Genomic DNA, 15,962 nt, shown 5'->3' on the forward strand with positions numbered 1-15,962 from the left:
TGGGGCTGAGAATTATATAATGCTCATTACACCTCTATATGTACTACTGGACTAGAGCTGCTCGCAATTATTTATTTCAACAAGACAATTATTAAACAATTTGACCATAATGAAGTACAAAAAATATGATGTGCCTTATCTTTTAGTAGTATTATAAACAGAAATTATTCAGTTATTCATTTTTAATTTAGAATTATAAACAATGGTGGATTAAAGGGTTCATATAAAGTCGGCAAATCCATAAGAGGTCACTCGTACAAAATGTATTAGTAACATAATTACCCCCATTTTACTAAACCACTCGCTTCGCTAGCTAAAAATAATGACCATCCAATATTAATTTTATAGTAAAAATCATCTAAGTAATCTAAGTTTAGTGCGTAGGAATGAGGTATCTACTGTCTGTCTGTGTAGAATGTAGATAATAATTAAAATTTAGTTTGACAAAAAACCATTTTAAAATATAAAAATAATTTGAAGCTATCAATTATTCGTTATAATATTATAAGATTAAAAATATCAAATAATTACTTACACATAATGATTAATAATTTATTAAAATATGTAAAGCACTCAAGTACTCAATGTGATATGCGGCGAAAAACAAAAATACTTAAAATTTATCAATTGTTCCGATTTTGGTGGTATTAATAGTAAAAACCTTCATATATAGTTTAAAAAAAACATATTAATACGTCATATCATCAAAACCGGGAAACTTACTTATTATTATTACTACATAATTACGATAGTTCCAACTTATGATAGTAAGTAGTAAAATCTTACAAATTTCATTTAATTTTTCACAGAATATTTTGTTATAATTTATTATTTAATTCAGTTATTAAATATGAATTTTACAATTATAACAATTATTGTATATTCTGTTACTTTAAAATCGTGTTGGCCAGGGGGGTCTAAAACGTGTACCTTGAAGTTTTAGGAGGGCTTAGTCCCCTCAAGCTCCCCCCCCCCCCGATTTCCACCTTTGTAGGGTGGGCGAGATTCTCAACATTTTTGAGGCCGTGGCCACCCATAATGTCACCAGGAGTTTCGATGACGATTTTTTTAAAACAATAATTACACAAAATACTCACCATATATTAGATTATTATATCTGTGTTGGCGACAATCAATAATTTGTCTGAGAATGGTTATTCTGGACGACTGGCGTCGTTAGTCTTCGACTATCTATTAAAATATTTAACTAATAGTTTAAAGTAGAATATAATTAACGGGGACGGAAAACTAAACAGTTACAATAGTTGTTAAAATAATTATAGACGTCAATGATTTTCATTTTAAATTAAAACATTGTTTTTGAGTATTGTTATCAGTAACTATAAAATTGTATGTCATGCCAATTACTAAATAAAATTACAAATATTTTTAAATGTATAACATTAGAATATTATTATTATTTCATTTTTATTTTGTTAATATTATTAATATTTTTTCCTTTTTAATTTTTGGATTTTTGTCATTATTTTTTAACAATATTGTAATAATGTAATATAATATTCAAGATAATTTGTTTTCATATATTTTGTTGATTATTGCATATTTTTGCATATCATATAGCTTTTAGAATAATATTGCGCACTTTCGCGCTTTCAACTAAGCCGCTTGAAAGGTGTGACAAAGTTAGCGACGGGTAACGGCAGCGGTCGACCACTGACGACCAATCACAGTGCATCTAACCCTTGTCAAGGGGGTCGGACCCTTCCAGCGGCTCAGTTAAAAGTTCGAAAGTGAGCAACCTTATTCTGAGTAAAGTACTTGTACTGTACAGTTCTATGCCATTAGCTTACGAATTATAGCAAATCGACCTATTATGAAAATGGATGGTAAGAAAATTATCTGAAGTTTGATGGAAGTTTTTTTTACGATAATTCAGTTTTTAAGTGAGTTATGAGCATTTTTAATTTACTATTTATTATACACGTATAACTACTTAAAAACTGAATTGTCGTAAAAAACTATCATCAAAACATAGATAATATTCTTACCATCTAGTTTCATAATAGGTCGATTCACTCTAATTTATAAGCTAACGGCATAAAACTTGAACTGCTGAGCGTAAATTTGGTATGTTATGCGTCTGTAAGACAGAGACAACACATTCGGTGGCGCGGCGTCCTCTAAATAGATTCATAATATTCTTAAGCAATTTCACTAAAAAATATTTATTTTGTATTATGATATTATAAGAGTAATATTAATTAACACACTATGTCGTAAATGATGAAAATGTGTAAGTACCTACATTTTTTTAAAATTTTTTTTCGTATATTTGTTGCATATTTTAATATATTTTTATGATATATATTATTATACGGCTATATACCATGAAACTTTTTATTGCATACAAATCAGTACACTAATTATTATTATAATACTATCTTAGTATATTAATATATAAAACAGCAAATGTTATGTCAAAAGACAAGACATATTTACGATAATCTAAACATCATCACTGTGACATTGACGTGTTACTAATATCAGGTGTATTATACTAATAATTGGAAAATAAGGAAACAGTTTTAAATATTTATCTATTGAATGCAAACATTATATATGGAATATTAATATAAAATTAAACCAAAATTAATATTTTTTTTTGACAACTTTTGAGCTGTATTTTTGATAAATTAGGTATTACGATTTGACCAATCAACTTTTTTACACAATTTTTTTTGACTAACTGTCCGGATACAATAAAATATAGGTACAAATATGGATTTTCTTAAATAATGATAATAGTGTCAAGGAATAAAGTTTATTAAATAACTTAATGATTCCACAAATTGACAAGTATTTATGAATTTAACCATCGATATTTTTTGTATATACTTGATTTTTTGTTCGAAATAATATGTATACCAAACACAACATTTAAATACCTTAATTTAAAATGTATAACATAATATACAAATTAAATCAGCATTTATTTTCTAGGAAAATGAATAAATTGATAAATCTGACAAATGAATAGGAACGTTTTTATTTAATAATAGTAATATTTAATGTTTTGTTATTTGAAAATGCGTAACTGATAGGGAGTAGCGTATATTATAATTTATAATATAAAATATACAACATTGGGCAGAAAATATAATATATACTTATACATATTCGTCCCAAATGTTGCGATTTTCAACGTTTTTGCAATTTTTTACCTACCTAAGCTTGTATACATGTACTATATGTACGTAAATATCTACCTAACCTAACTCATTCTTAGTGGAGTGCTAAACCTACTCGGAATTAATTTTTTGTATCGTATGTTGGCCACAAACACAATATAAACAAACGTACACAAAAAAGTTATTCATATTAATTATTATAATAAATAAATAATAATAGATAATATACTGGCTCAAAAGTATGCTGCCTAGTTATAAATTTTCTTATTAATGTTATTACTGTATTAATTTTGTTAAAAATACATTTGTCTAAAATAATACATCAGTTTTTACTTTCGTTAATAATATTTATATTTTTCCTATTACAGTTATAATTTTAATTTTCTAAAAGTTTTCCTGTATTTTTTTTTATTTTTTAAGTTTTTTTTCATTCGTAAACTATAAATTCTTTTTATTTTCAACATAAAACAATTACACTTTTTAAATTCATAGACGCACGCACATCAAAAATGAATGCAATTATTAACGAAGGATTATATATTTTAGCTGGCCACAGATCTGGAGACTAAAATATTTTTATGCATCCATAGTAAGCCTATATAGTAAGCCGAAACTTTGCGAATACCGTGCTGCGACAAAATTAAAAAAGTGAAATTAATACCTATTCAAATTTAAATTTCATATTTATTTATTTATGTTAAAAATGTTTTATTGATCTATGTAAATCACAATATTATTGTAGTAGACCGGCGTTCGCGTGTTCTCGCTTGTGATGTGGATTAGGCCTACAGGGGACACCACAATAAAAAAAACGCGCCACGTGTAATACCTCATGCTTTTAAACAACATGTACGATGTGATATAATGTCTTTTAAGAAGCATAGGTGGTGTGGAAACATACACGACGCTGCAGTCATCCTATACAACGATTACATTGAAGTAATATATATAACACAAATAATAATAAGATAAAAAACCTATATAACATAAGACCGTGTTAGACATTAAAGAAATATGCTTTTAGAGCGATACAGATCACAGGTAGTTTAAGGCATAAAATATATACATAATATATACCTATAATGTGTCCAAAAACTCTCGTATCACTCCTGTTATATTCATAGCAAATCATGAGGTTTTTTTTATTTTATTAGAATTAATACTTATTCATTTAAATATTACTGATTTTATTGTGCGACTTGGCTCACTTTAAAGATTCATAGAATATTTTGTTTTATGATTTGAATATTATTTAACTGTGATATAAGTTATAAATAATTATTTAGAATGTCATATACTAGATATAATTTTTTTTCTCAATTTTTGACAATATTATATACAATTACATTAATATATTATAATATGATTACCTAATGAAAAACAATGTTTGGTGTATTTTTACCTATTGTTATTTAATATTGTTATTTAAAACGTAACTATTAAAATCTTGATGAATGTTTGCTCTGCAGTCTGGCGACAGCAAGTCGGATCAGAAAAAATGCAGGTACCTGGTACTGCACCCCTACATACAATTGGAAATGACCCCTCAGTCTATATAGCATGGAAACAATATCATTTTATTTTTGACAGCTTAGAAAACGATGATTATGGGATCGGCGCGGCCTGCAAGTCACTCGCATTAGCGGCGCTTACATGAACAGGTAGATGGACAGACAATATTATAGGTATGGGCGTGAACTGTAATAATAATGGTATGTTTTGATAGCTGATGACAGGGAGAAAAATATTTTACCACTAGAAACGATTTTATGTATAATACCTCTATAAAAATAAATTCGACAGCTGTAACGTATAGTCGTAGTCTTCGTAAATATATTATGTTAAAATGTTATATTTAACTAATATATACGTCTTATTATTCAAAATAATAACCACACCACTTACGGCAAATAATAATTTAAACTTAAATGTATACATATTTTTAAGAACGCTTCTCGAGAATTTGTTGACTTCATCTAACACACGACATCGCAAATTTGCAATCGCTAGTTTCAATATTGTGCAGTTGGTTTTCATATTAGAGTGACAACTGACAAACTTTTAGGTAAGAACATAATCTGTGCTTAGCGTCGGCGATTTGGCAATACTTTTTATTTTCAACGGGTATGTGAAATATTACAAATTAAAAATGCTCAATCTTGCTTGAAAATTAAAATATTACAAAATCGTTGACTCTAAGCACATATACCTAATGTTCTTACCTAAAAGTTTTTCATTTCACTCCAATATCAAAACCAACAGGCAACAGTTACTAGCTAATGAAAATTTGCTATGCTGTACATGTGTAAGACGGAGATAATAAATGCAAGAGTAGCGTTGTCTTAATGACGATTCTAAAGACATTCATTTTCGATAAAACTATTTTATGAATTATTTAGCATAATTCCAGCCTATTAAAATATAATTACCAAACGGTTCCATATACAAAAAAAAATGTTATTAATTTAAATAAGATTATAATATAATAGGTTCACATAATGTATGTTAATAATTGAAATACCTAGTTTATATTTTATTAGTTAAGACCTAATTTAATTACCTTTTGTAGCATTTATTTCGTAAAACAATTATAATCGTAGAAATATCAAAATTTAAATAAAATTCGTTTTCAGTTAATTTTACAAATTTGGAAATAAATCTTATTCACTGATAAATATTGAATTGTGAATTGTAGTATGTTAGTGATTGATTGAAGTCAGGTCCGAGCGCTTCTCCGATTTGTTGTGATATGTGGTGTTTTTTCATCGCATCTTCGTATTTTTGGCATTCGGTGATAATGTGTTTGACTGTGTAGTCCACTCCACATATTTCGCATATAGGAGAATCGTTTTTTTCCATGAGGAGCCTATGAGTGATGTAATTTGAATTATATACCTACCTATGCAACATATATAGTATATTGTAAATAGTGTCATTGATATCATGAATACCATTAAATTTTATAAATATAACTGTTAACTTCATTAAATATCTTAAAGTTATAATTTTTTGTTCATAATAGTTGTGTCCAGTTAGTACAAATTTTCATTTTACATTTTAATTTTATGACAATATGATATGATATGGTGCCTATAACAATATCAAAAATCATAAAAATAAAATGCTGGACGGCAAAGTGCAAATCTCAAAAAGTACCGGTTGGTAAAATCCATAAAAGTGCTGGGCGTATCCTCTGCAAAAGCACCCAGTCAAATCTACACCACGATCCTAACAAAACATAAAATTTGGTTTACATTTTATAATATTCATAACGCTTAAACATTTTTCTTTAGGAACTTACATTTGCCCATAATCGATCACTGTAGTACGAATCGCGGAAAAAAGTCCCACACTAGGAAAAATGAATAAAAGTATATCAAAACTGAAGTATAAATATGTTAAAATTGTATTGAAAAATACTTTAGAGTTATATAAAAAAATCATATGATATCATAAAAAATGTTAATTAACTACTTAAATCACATATTAAAATATAGTAAAATTTAATTTAATACAAGTTTAAAATAATAAAATGTAATAAAATAGTCAATAGTAAATACAATTATAGTACCTTTATAACTATAATAATAATGCTATAAAATAATAAAAATGTAATTTTATAATTAGGTACACATCTTTCTTATGTTATGACTTACGGCTGTTAAAAAGGCCTGTTTATAGGCAGGTATACATATTATTATACCAAAAAACGTTTGTTTTTATGTAATGTTCTAAAATTTATTGTAATTAAAGTTCAAATTATAAGTGTCTATAGTAATTTCGTATATATTTATTAGTCTAGTATATTTGAAAATCCATCCAGAATAAATTTCTATTATAACAAAAATTTAATTTTTTTAAAAATGACCTCTGCAATTACCTTTTAATTTATGATGAATAATTATTATAATATGAAACTTTTTTTATTTATCTATACCATAATATTATCATTACACTAAAACTAAATAGTAAATTTCTAAATTATATCAAAAGCCTAAAATATGGTCTTCATTAGGGAACTTGAAAATTAAATATATTTATTATAATATATACACTATATTGATATGTATTCTCCCTTCTATTTCTTATGATATAATATGATTTTTTATGTAACTTAAATGTATTTTTCAATACAGTGTTAACATATTTACACTTCAATTTTGATATATTTTCATTCATTTTTTTTCGGGACTTTTTTTCCGATTACTCTGTTGTAGGTAGGTTATGAGTGATAAATACTTTCCAATTTTGAACACCTTAAATCGTCTATAAGCATATTATTTTTTATCGTGTAGAATATTAGTTTCTTTGAATAGTTTCAACAAATTCTTATGTATAGATGGGTCATTATTAGAGTGGTGACGTTTGACGGGCCCTGGGCGCGGTGATTCGGTATGACAAGGGTAAGTAGATAATTTATTGTTATTATTATTTTTTTTTATTGTGGGAACATTCTAGTCCAGCCATACTCAACCTTTTTTTCACATAAAATATTTTAAAATATTACGCGGGCCGCATAATACCATACCATAATGACGAATAGGACGAATATTTTTTTAAACGCTTTTACATTTTATGTATCTATGATAACCTTCTCGTATTGTTTACGTCTAAATTCACTCGACCCTCTCTGAACGCGTATATACATAAATTATATTATTATACGGGTTTTTCGTGTATTATTTTTTTAGAACTACCGCCTGTGACTAGTTTAACAGGAATGTATAGACGCGTTGAAGGTACTTAAATGGCGACACACAGATGGGAGACGGCGACTCTGGATGACAGGGCTAGTTAATAAATTATGTTGTTATCGTTATATAGATAGGTAGACGGAATTTCATTGTTTGGAAAATCTTTCCGTTGGAAATAACAACTGTTTTATTATTGTTGGCACCGGGGTTCTTTCGATGCACGCGATAATATAATATATTATAAAGAATTGTTGTTATATACTTATGTGCCTACCACCCTCTTTTCTGTACATTTTTTTTTTCAGTTTATAATAGCATTTCGAAAACCCTGATCTTATCGGTATAATATAAAATAGGACGCTTTGACGAGTAAATTATTTTCCATAGTTGTACACCCAGAGAGTGAATTGTTTTTACCAAAAAACCGCACTTTTCACCATAGTAACGACGGAAATTTACGTCGCAATTATTGTTACGTAAAAGAGTAAAGACGGATAAATACGTCCTATTAATTTGTACCATAAGAGTGAAGACGGAAATAGACGTCATTAGAAAAAGTATAACTCCAAGAGGAATGACGTAAATTTCCGTCTAGTATATACCTAATTTAATAAAATTTTAAATAATTAATAAACATATTAATTACCTGTACAATTTAGAAATAAAACACTATTTAAAATGTATTCCCTAATATAATTTAAGTATTAGCTTTGGTTATAAATACTAGTATTCACTATCAATGGTATTAGGTACCTATATAATATAAGTAGCCTTTAGTAATACTTTATAATACTGTACCTATATAGTTATCTAGCTATGTTGTTACCTAAATAATAATTATACTACAAAGAACAGTTTTTAATACTATATATACATAATATCTTATATATATTTTTCTGTCAATAAAAATATGAACTGTACATGCACAGTCAAACACAGCACAGCATAATATTGCAGCTGAGCAATCACGTATGTACAACTTTACTGTGTATAATATACTATCAATAATCAAAGCCAAATATTATGATACAAATTGTACAGTATAGGCAACATATACACAAAGGTTTAATACACTTTTTCAAATAATTTATATTTTAATAGGTAACACTGATAAAAGTGTGGATTTTAGTTATCAAATTAGTCAAGATTTTTAGCTAAATATTTCATGATAAGTTTATTATTGATAACAGCACTCCTGAAAATATTAAAAATCAAAGACGATAGAAATTACAACATGAAGGAAATATACGTCATTCCTCTATAGAGCTACATTATTGATTGACGGAAGTTTCCGTCTATACTCGTCAAAGGGTTAGGACGTGAGAACCCACCGAGTTTACCCACATCGGACGGACTTCCCGTTGCGCACGGATCACCCACGTCGATGCACAACATTTAAGCCGACCGAACAAAATATTATAACATCATATTATAGGTATGGACAAACTAAATCTACTTAAATCCATGCATTTATAATATACTCAATATGTACCATACGATAGGTCATAATTAAACACGTGACCAACATAATAGGTACCTGTATGAAATATTCAAATATACATTATAATATTTGTAATTTATAGCCACATAAACCATAGGATATTAATTTTAGGGAATTTTACTAAGCGATATTATAATGAAAAAAAAGACACAACGTTTACAATTTGTTTGTCATATTTAGATTTTTACAGTACATAGCTATAGGCATATTTATAACATAACTGTTAGGTATATAATGTTTTTTTGTAATGATATTTCTACGTGGTGTATTAGTTACAGAGTTGGTGTATTATTTCATTAAAAAATAGGTAGATTAAGTTTTAGACCGTTTAAAACAGTATTTAAACAGTATATTTAAAATGGTTAAAAACGGTCTCAAAAAATTTGTTTTGTTTGAAACGTCGTTTTAAAGAGAAAAAACTAGTTTAAAACCAAAAAAACACAATATTCGTTTGGATTTCACAATGTTTTAAACATGTTTAACAACCTTGATTAATTGTGATTTTTGGCACAGAGTATTAATTGTTAGTTACATAGGTATGAGGTATCTGACATGGCATCTGGTATTTTTTATTTATAATTATTAAAACACAACTTACAATATCCACTAGGTAGTAGGTATGTACACGTCTACGTGTTTACTGCAGTTAACTAAAACAGTAATACGTAGTCATTACTCATTAGTACTCATTTCATCAGTACTCGGTAGGAATATAATAAATAATAATATACTGCCATACTGGTCGGCGTCCCTATCGTATTAAGACGGCTCTAAAAGATAGAATTGTTTATTTTGAATACTAATTAGAATTCGATTGCCCGTTTTCTATGTCTTGTGGGAAAAGCTTTTTAATTTTTATATTCTGAGCGAAGCGATGAATGTATTGATTTTATAATGATGTGTGTTTTTTTTTTATTATTTTTTTTATTTGTCAAAAAAAACAAAAGAAAAATTAAGGAAAAACAGGAATTTTTACGCAAAATATGTTTTTGAGAACATCGATTTTGGTTTTTGGTGTAACTCTAAAACAAATGAACGTGTATAGGTACATGAAATTTCCACTGGTTGTTTATATTTGCATTTTCTATACACGATAAAATTTTAAAATATTTTGATTTGTTTTGAACTGTTTAGGAACATTTTCCGTTTCTAATTTTATTAGTATTTTTTTCTATAGATGTCAATAAAACTTTATTTGTTGTGTAAAAAAGCTTGAAAATTTAATACAAGGCGCCTACTATATTGTTTCTATGAAATTTGAAAAATATTAAAAATCCTTAGTCACAGTTTTTATTTATAAGCATTTAAGTTCAAATCTTAACAAAATACTGTAAAATCACGAAAATTAGCAAATTATTTTGAGTTGAGAATTCATAAATATTTTCTTTTTAAATCTAAGATTTGAAAATGTAATACAAGATTATCCATAAGTTGATCTACATCTACCTTTATCAAAAAAAAAATGTCTACAAGAATGTCAAATTAAATTTTTATGAGCGTTTGAACTTATTTTTACAACTTTTGATATTCACTCAATTTCTCATGTAACGATTTTCTTATTTTGTTTTAATTAAAAAACGTATGACTGGAAATACTTGAAAATTTCACTGAATGTTAATATTGGCATTTTCTATGCACGATAAAATTTTGAAAATAATTTGACTCTTTTTGAGCTGTTTACGGACCATTTCAAATTTTCAATTTTTTTAGTTTTTTTTTTTGTTGAGTAAAAAAAAGTGAAAATTTAATAGAAGGCTCCTGATATATTGTTACAATAGCAGTTAAAAAGTATTGAAAATACATAGGCACAATTTTTTTTCATTGAATTCAAATTTAACATTATCCGTTACAGTGACTCACTTGTAACCTACTGTACAGCAGAGCGACATTCACTTACCCACTTTTTTTGTACATGGAACTGATTGGTAGTTATATTTCGATACGGCTGGAATTAAACTAAATTATTCATAAAATAGTTTTATCGAAAACGAATACTGATGTTTTAAGAATTGCCATTAAGAGGACGCCACACCGGCATGTGTTGTCTCTGTCTTACAAACGCGTAACACAGGTACCAAATTTACGCTCAGAAATTCACGTTTTTTGCCGTTAGGTTAAAAATTAGAGTAAATCGACATTTTATGAAACTTGATGCTAAGAACATTATCTGTGTTATGTTGGAAGTTTTTTTTTTACGATAATTCAGTTTTTAATTGATTTATGCGTGTATAATAAATGTAAATTAAAAATGCTCATAACTCACTTAATATTTAAGCTAACGGCATAAAACGTGAATTTCTGAGCGTAAATTTGGTATGTTGCGCGTTTGTGAGACGGTATATTACCAAAAATTCCGAGTGAAAAAGTCCGGTAAATATAATTAGGTAAAAAGAGAAATACAATGTTATGCACAATCAAACTTCCAATTAGTATTAATATAAATTGTAACTAAATTATTTACCTGACAAAATTAATTTTTTTTTTTTTAAATTATATTTTTGACGACAGTTAGTTAGTTTAACTGATAACAGTTTTGTTAGGTAATACTAGATAAACATTATTATCATTGATTTGATATGTTGCGCGTTTGTAAGACGGTATACTACCAAAAAGTCCTAGGAAAAAAAGTCCGTTTTTTTTAAATTATATTTTTGACGACAGTTAGGTAGTTAAACTGATAACAGTTTGGTTAGGTAATACTAGATAAACATTATTATCATTGATTTTTTTTTTTTAAATTAATTATTTTAAATATTATTATGTATATCATTGAATATTCTGTACTTTTTTATCTCGGGATTTTTAAGCTTAGCCCACCAAACATTTATCAAGATTAAAAATTATGTTTTAAAATAATATTAAATAACTATAAAGGTACACTAAAAATTGTTTTCCATTAGGTAATCATACAATATATTTATGTAATTGTAAATAATATTGTAAAAAACGTTTGAAAACCATATGAAATAGAAATGAAACATAGATATTTATGTATTAGTGACATTATAGATAGCCGTGTCATCAAACATTTTGAGAATCTCCGATCTACTTTTATATATCGTCAGAAATGTGTTAGGAAAACAAGTTTCAAACACTGCAGTAAGTAATTGCATAGTCGCGTCGACGATGCTGTACTATAGCAGTCAGCAGAGTTGTATAATATGATGTTGATTTTTCTTTTCACATTAAGAATTATGGAATACTCGCATTTATACCTACGTGAACATTAAACTATAAATCAACTCATATATAGAGGAATAACTATTATTCGAATAAATAGTGTTGTGCTATTGTTACACACAAAATTATGGAGTTTATCCTCTGTCTGACATTTAGGCGTATTTTAACGGATATCGGGTCATTATAATGAATAATAATGATTGTGATTAATCATTATTTAGTGTTTTTTGTAAATATATATATTATGAAGTATGTACATTGTACACATGATGAAATTTTAATATTTTATAATACAGATAAGTACATACAAGTATAATAGTATGTAATGTGTACAAATAAGTATGTAAATATGTTTTATTGGAGTCAAAATTAAAACCATTTCTTTCCGTACGACTTACGGTGCTATATATTATATATTTTAAGATTAATGCTATTCGTTTTGAGAATAACCTACTCAATACTCGACATTATAATAATATACATAATATGGGGGTAGATATTATATTGTCACTTTAAACTCAAACTTTATGAATATAAAGCAAAATCATTTTAAATAGATATTATAATTTTTTTTTATAATATAATTACAAACCGTTATAAAATATATAGGTAGGTTACCTATACGTAGATTATAAATTTTTATATGTTTATAATACCACGAATAGCCGCACGGACACATATTATTTTTTTAAGTTTTTAGTTAAAATGTTGATGAAATTTGAAATTTAATCGAAAAATATTGGTTTTATTTTTTTTTACGATTACAATATAATAAAATATAGGTATTTTTAATCAGTGCTAATATCTACGTAATAAAAATCGTCTAAAACTCCGAATTCATATATATTTATATGTTTACTGGAGGAAGTCAATTTACATTAAGTACATCACAATCGTATATAGGTTGGGTGAGGTTAGCTTATACGCTATCAGTAGTATATAATATATCAAAAAAATAAAAACAACGTTGCACAGTCAAAGTTCTCCTTTTTATGTGGTGCAAATCTCATTTCTTAGTTATGACTGTAGCCTTTTCGGTTCTTTCCCGCGTAAAACAGTTTTTGCTATGTTGTACATTTGTAAGACGGAGACAACACATGCGGGTGTAGCGTCCTCTTAATGAATGCAAGCATGGAAAAATAGTAGCCAATAAGAGCTATATATTATATATTATCTTATATGTTATAAGCTATAGTTAAAACATTTAGGTGTAATATCGCCTCATCGTATTCGATATCCGATATATCGACGACGAATGTAATATATCTGTATTCTGTACTTATATTTAGCTAAATAATAAATAATGATATATTATACTCGTATATATTATATATAATGATTTTAGTTTCCATTTACTGCACAGCTGTTGGTTGTAATTTATATGCAATATGCGTACATATTTGTAATAAGTATAAATTGCATTCTTAGTTAGGTCAGTGTGTTTATATATTATTTCAATTCGTGTATTTTGAAGTATTACTTTGTGTCACCTAAAACTGCTACAGCATAACTCAGAGGCAGCTACGGGTCTGGTAACTGGTAAGGCATTTAATATAATATATTTATGTTGACTGCGGATACTTCATATATTATAATTATTTACATAAAGCTCCTGATATATCGTTCTAATAGCAGTTAAAAAATATTAAAAATACATAGGCACAATTTTTTTTTATAAGCATTTAAAGTTCAAATTTTGACAACATTTATCAAATTTAATATCTATTTTAAATTTTGTAGTTTAAAATGTATAAAAGGTTCAACTTTTGTAGCTAAGGATTGAAAATTTAAAACAAAATTCCACGTAAATAGGTTATTTATAAATTACTTTATTCACAATAATATCATCAATTATACTTGGTAAATTCATAGGCTGACTGACCGTTTTCGCTCAGAATCGTTTTTCTTATACAATGCTATTATATCATTGAATTCAAATTTAACACCATCCATTAAAATGACCCACTTGTAATCTACTGTACAGCAGAGCGACATCCACTTATCCACCTTTTTTCTATTTATAAGTTAGTTACATTTTTTAATGGTTTTTTTTTAAAATTGTTATTCATGTATTATGTATTGCAATTTAATCCAACCTAAAGTTACATTTTTTTTTGTTCTCACATTGTTTATTATAAGTTTTGACTTAAAAATATAAAAATATAAAAGTGTATGCATACGAACAAAATTTTTGATACGTATATCACTTACCCGTTCTACGATTAATGTTGACATCTCGAATACAAGTCGAAGTGGTTAGGTACTTGAACGTATATTTTGATCATCCATTGACGTTTATTATAATATAATTATATAATATATAATTATATATTATTAACGAGTTAATTTTTCGTTTTAAGAAGTAAGTTAAGTTAATTTATTTTGTTTTTAATTTTATAATATTTCACTATTTCAGTCTATTACGTTTTCATGTCAAAAAATATGTATCGTAAATTAATTAAAGTTAAAAATGTATATCATTCGAATCTAACTTATATGGAAATACTGTATGAAGTATTAATACTATATCCTAAAATTTAGTTTTGGGTTGGAAAAAAATTAAGTACGCTAGCGTTGTATAAAAAATTTAACTTTTTTTTAACTTAATGAAAAGTTAACAAAAAGTGTGGATTAACTTTTAACTTAACTGAGTTTACCTATAGTTAAATTAACTTTTAACTTATAACTTTTTGTTATTAGTGCATATTAACTTAACTTAACTCAGTTAAAAAAAATCATTAACTTGCCCAGCCTTGTCACAATTCCTAAATAATTGCACATATTTTTCATTTATTTAGGTTTATTAAGTTTCATAGGTATTATATTTTAGATTGTGAGTGGAACGATGAATGTATTGATTTTACAATGATGTGTGTTTTTGGTTTTAATTTTTTTTTTTGTGTCTGTGTACACGATAAGTAGTTGAAATAATGTTTCGATTTTAAACTTCAGTATCTTGTTCGATGGGAAAGTGAATATTGTTGATGCATTGAAGAGGTCAGAATTAAAAATTCAGTAATTTTCAAAAGCGCCGGGAAAAACAAAAGAAAAATTAAGGAAAAAAGGGAAATTTAACGTAAAATTGATTTTTAACAAAATCGACTTTGGTTTTTAGTGTAACTTTAAAACAAATGACCGTAGATACATACAATTTTCACTGAATGTTTATATTTGTCTTTTCTATACATGAAAAAAAAATTTAAATATTTTGATTTGTTTTAAACTGTTTACAGATATACTCAGTTTCAAACTTTTTTACGTTTTTTTTCTATGAGTGTCAATAAAACTTTATTTGTTAGGTAAATTTGCTTTCAAATTTAATAAAAAGCTCCCATTATGTTATTTCAATGATGTTTGAATAATATTAAAAATTCTTAATCACAGTTTTTTTTTTTTATAAGCGTTTAAAGTTCAAATATTGACAATTTACTGAAAAAT

Source organism: Metopolophium dirhodum, chromosome 6 (genome assembly GCF_019925205.1).
Source record: "Metopolophium dirhodum isolate CAU chromosome 6, ASM1992520v1, whole genome shotgun sequence".
Taxonomy (NCBI): Eukaryota; Metazoa; Arthropoda; class Insecta; order Hemiptera; family Aphididae; genus Metopolophium; species Metopolophium dirhodum.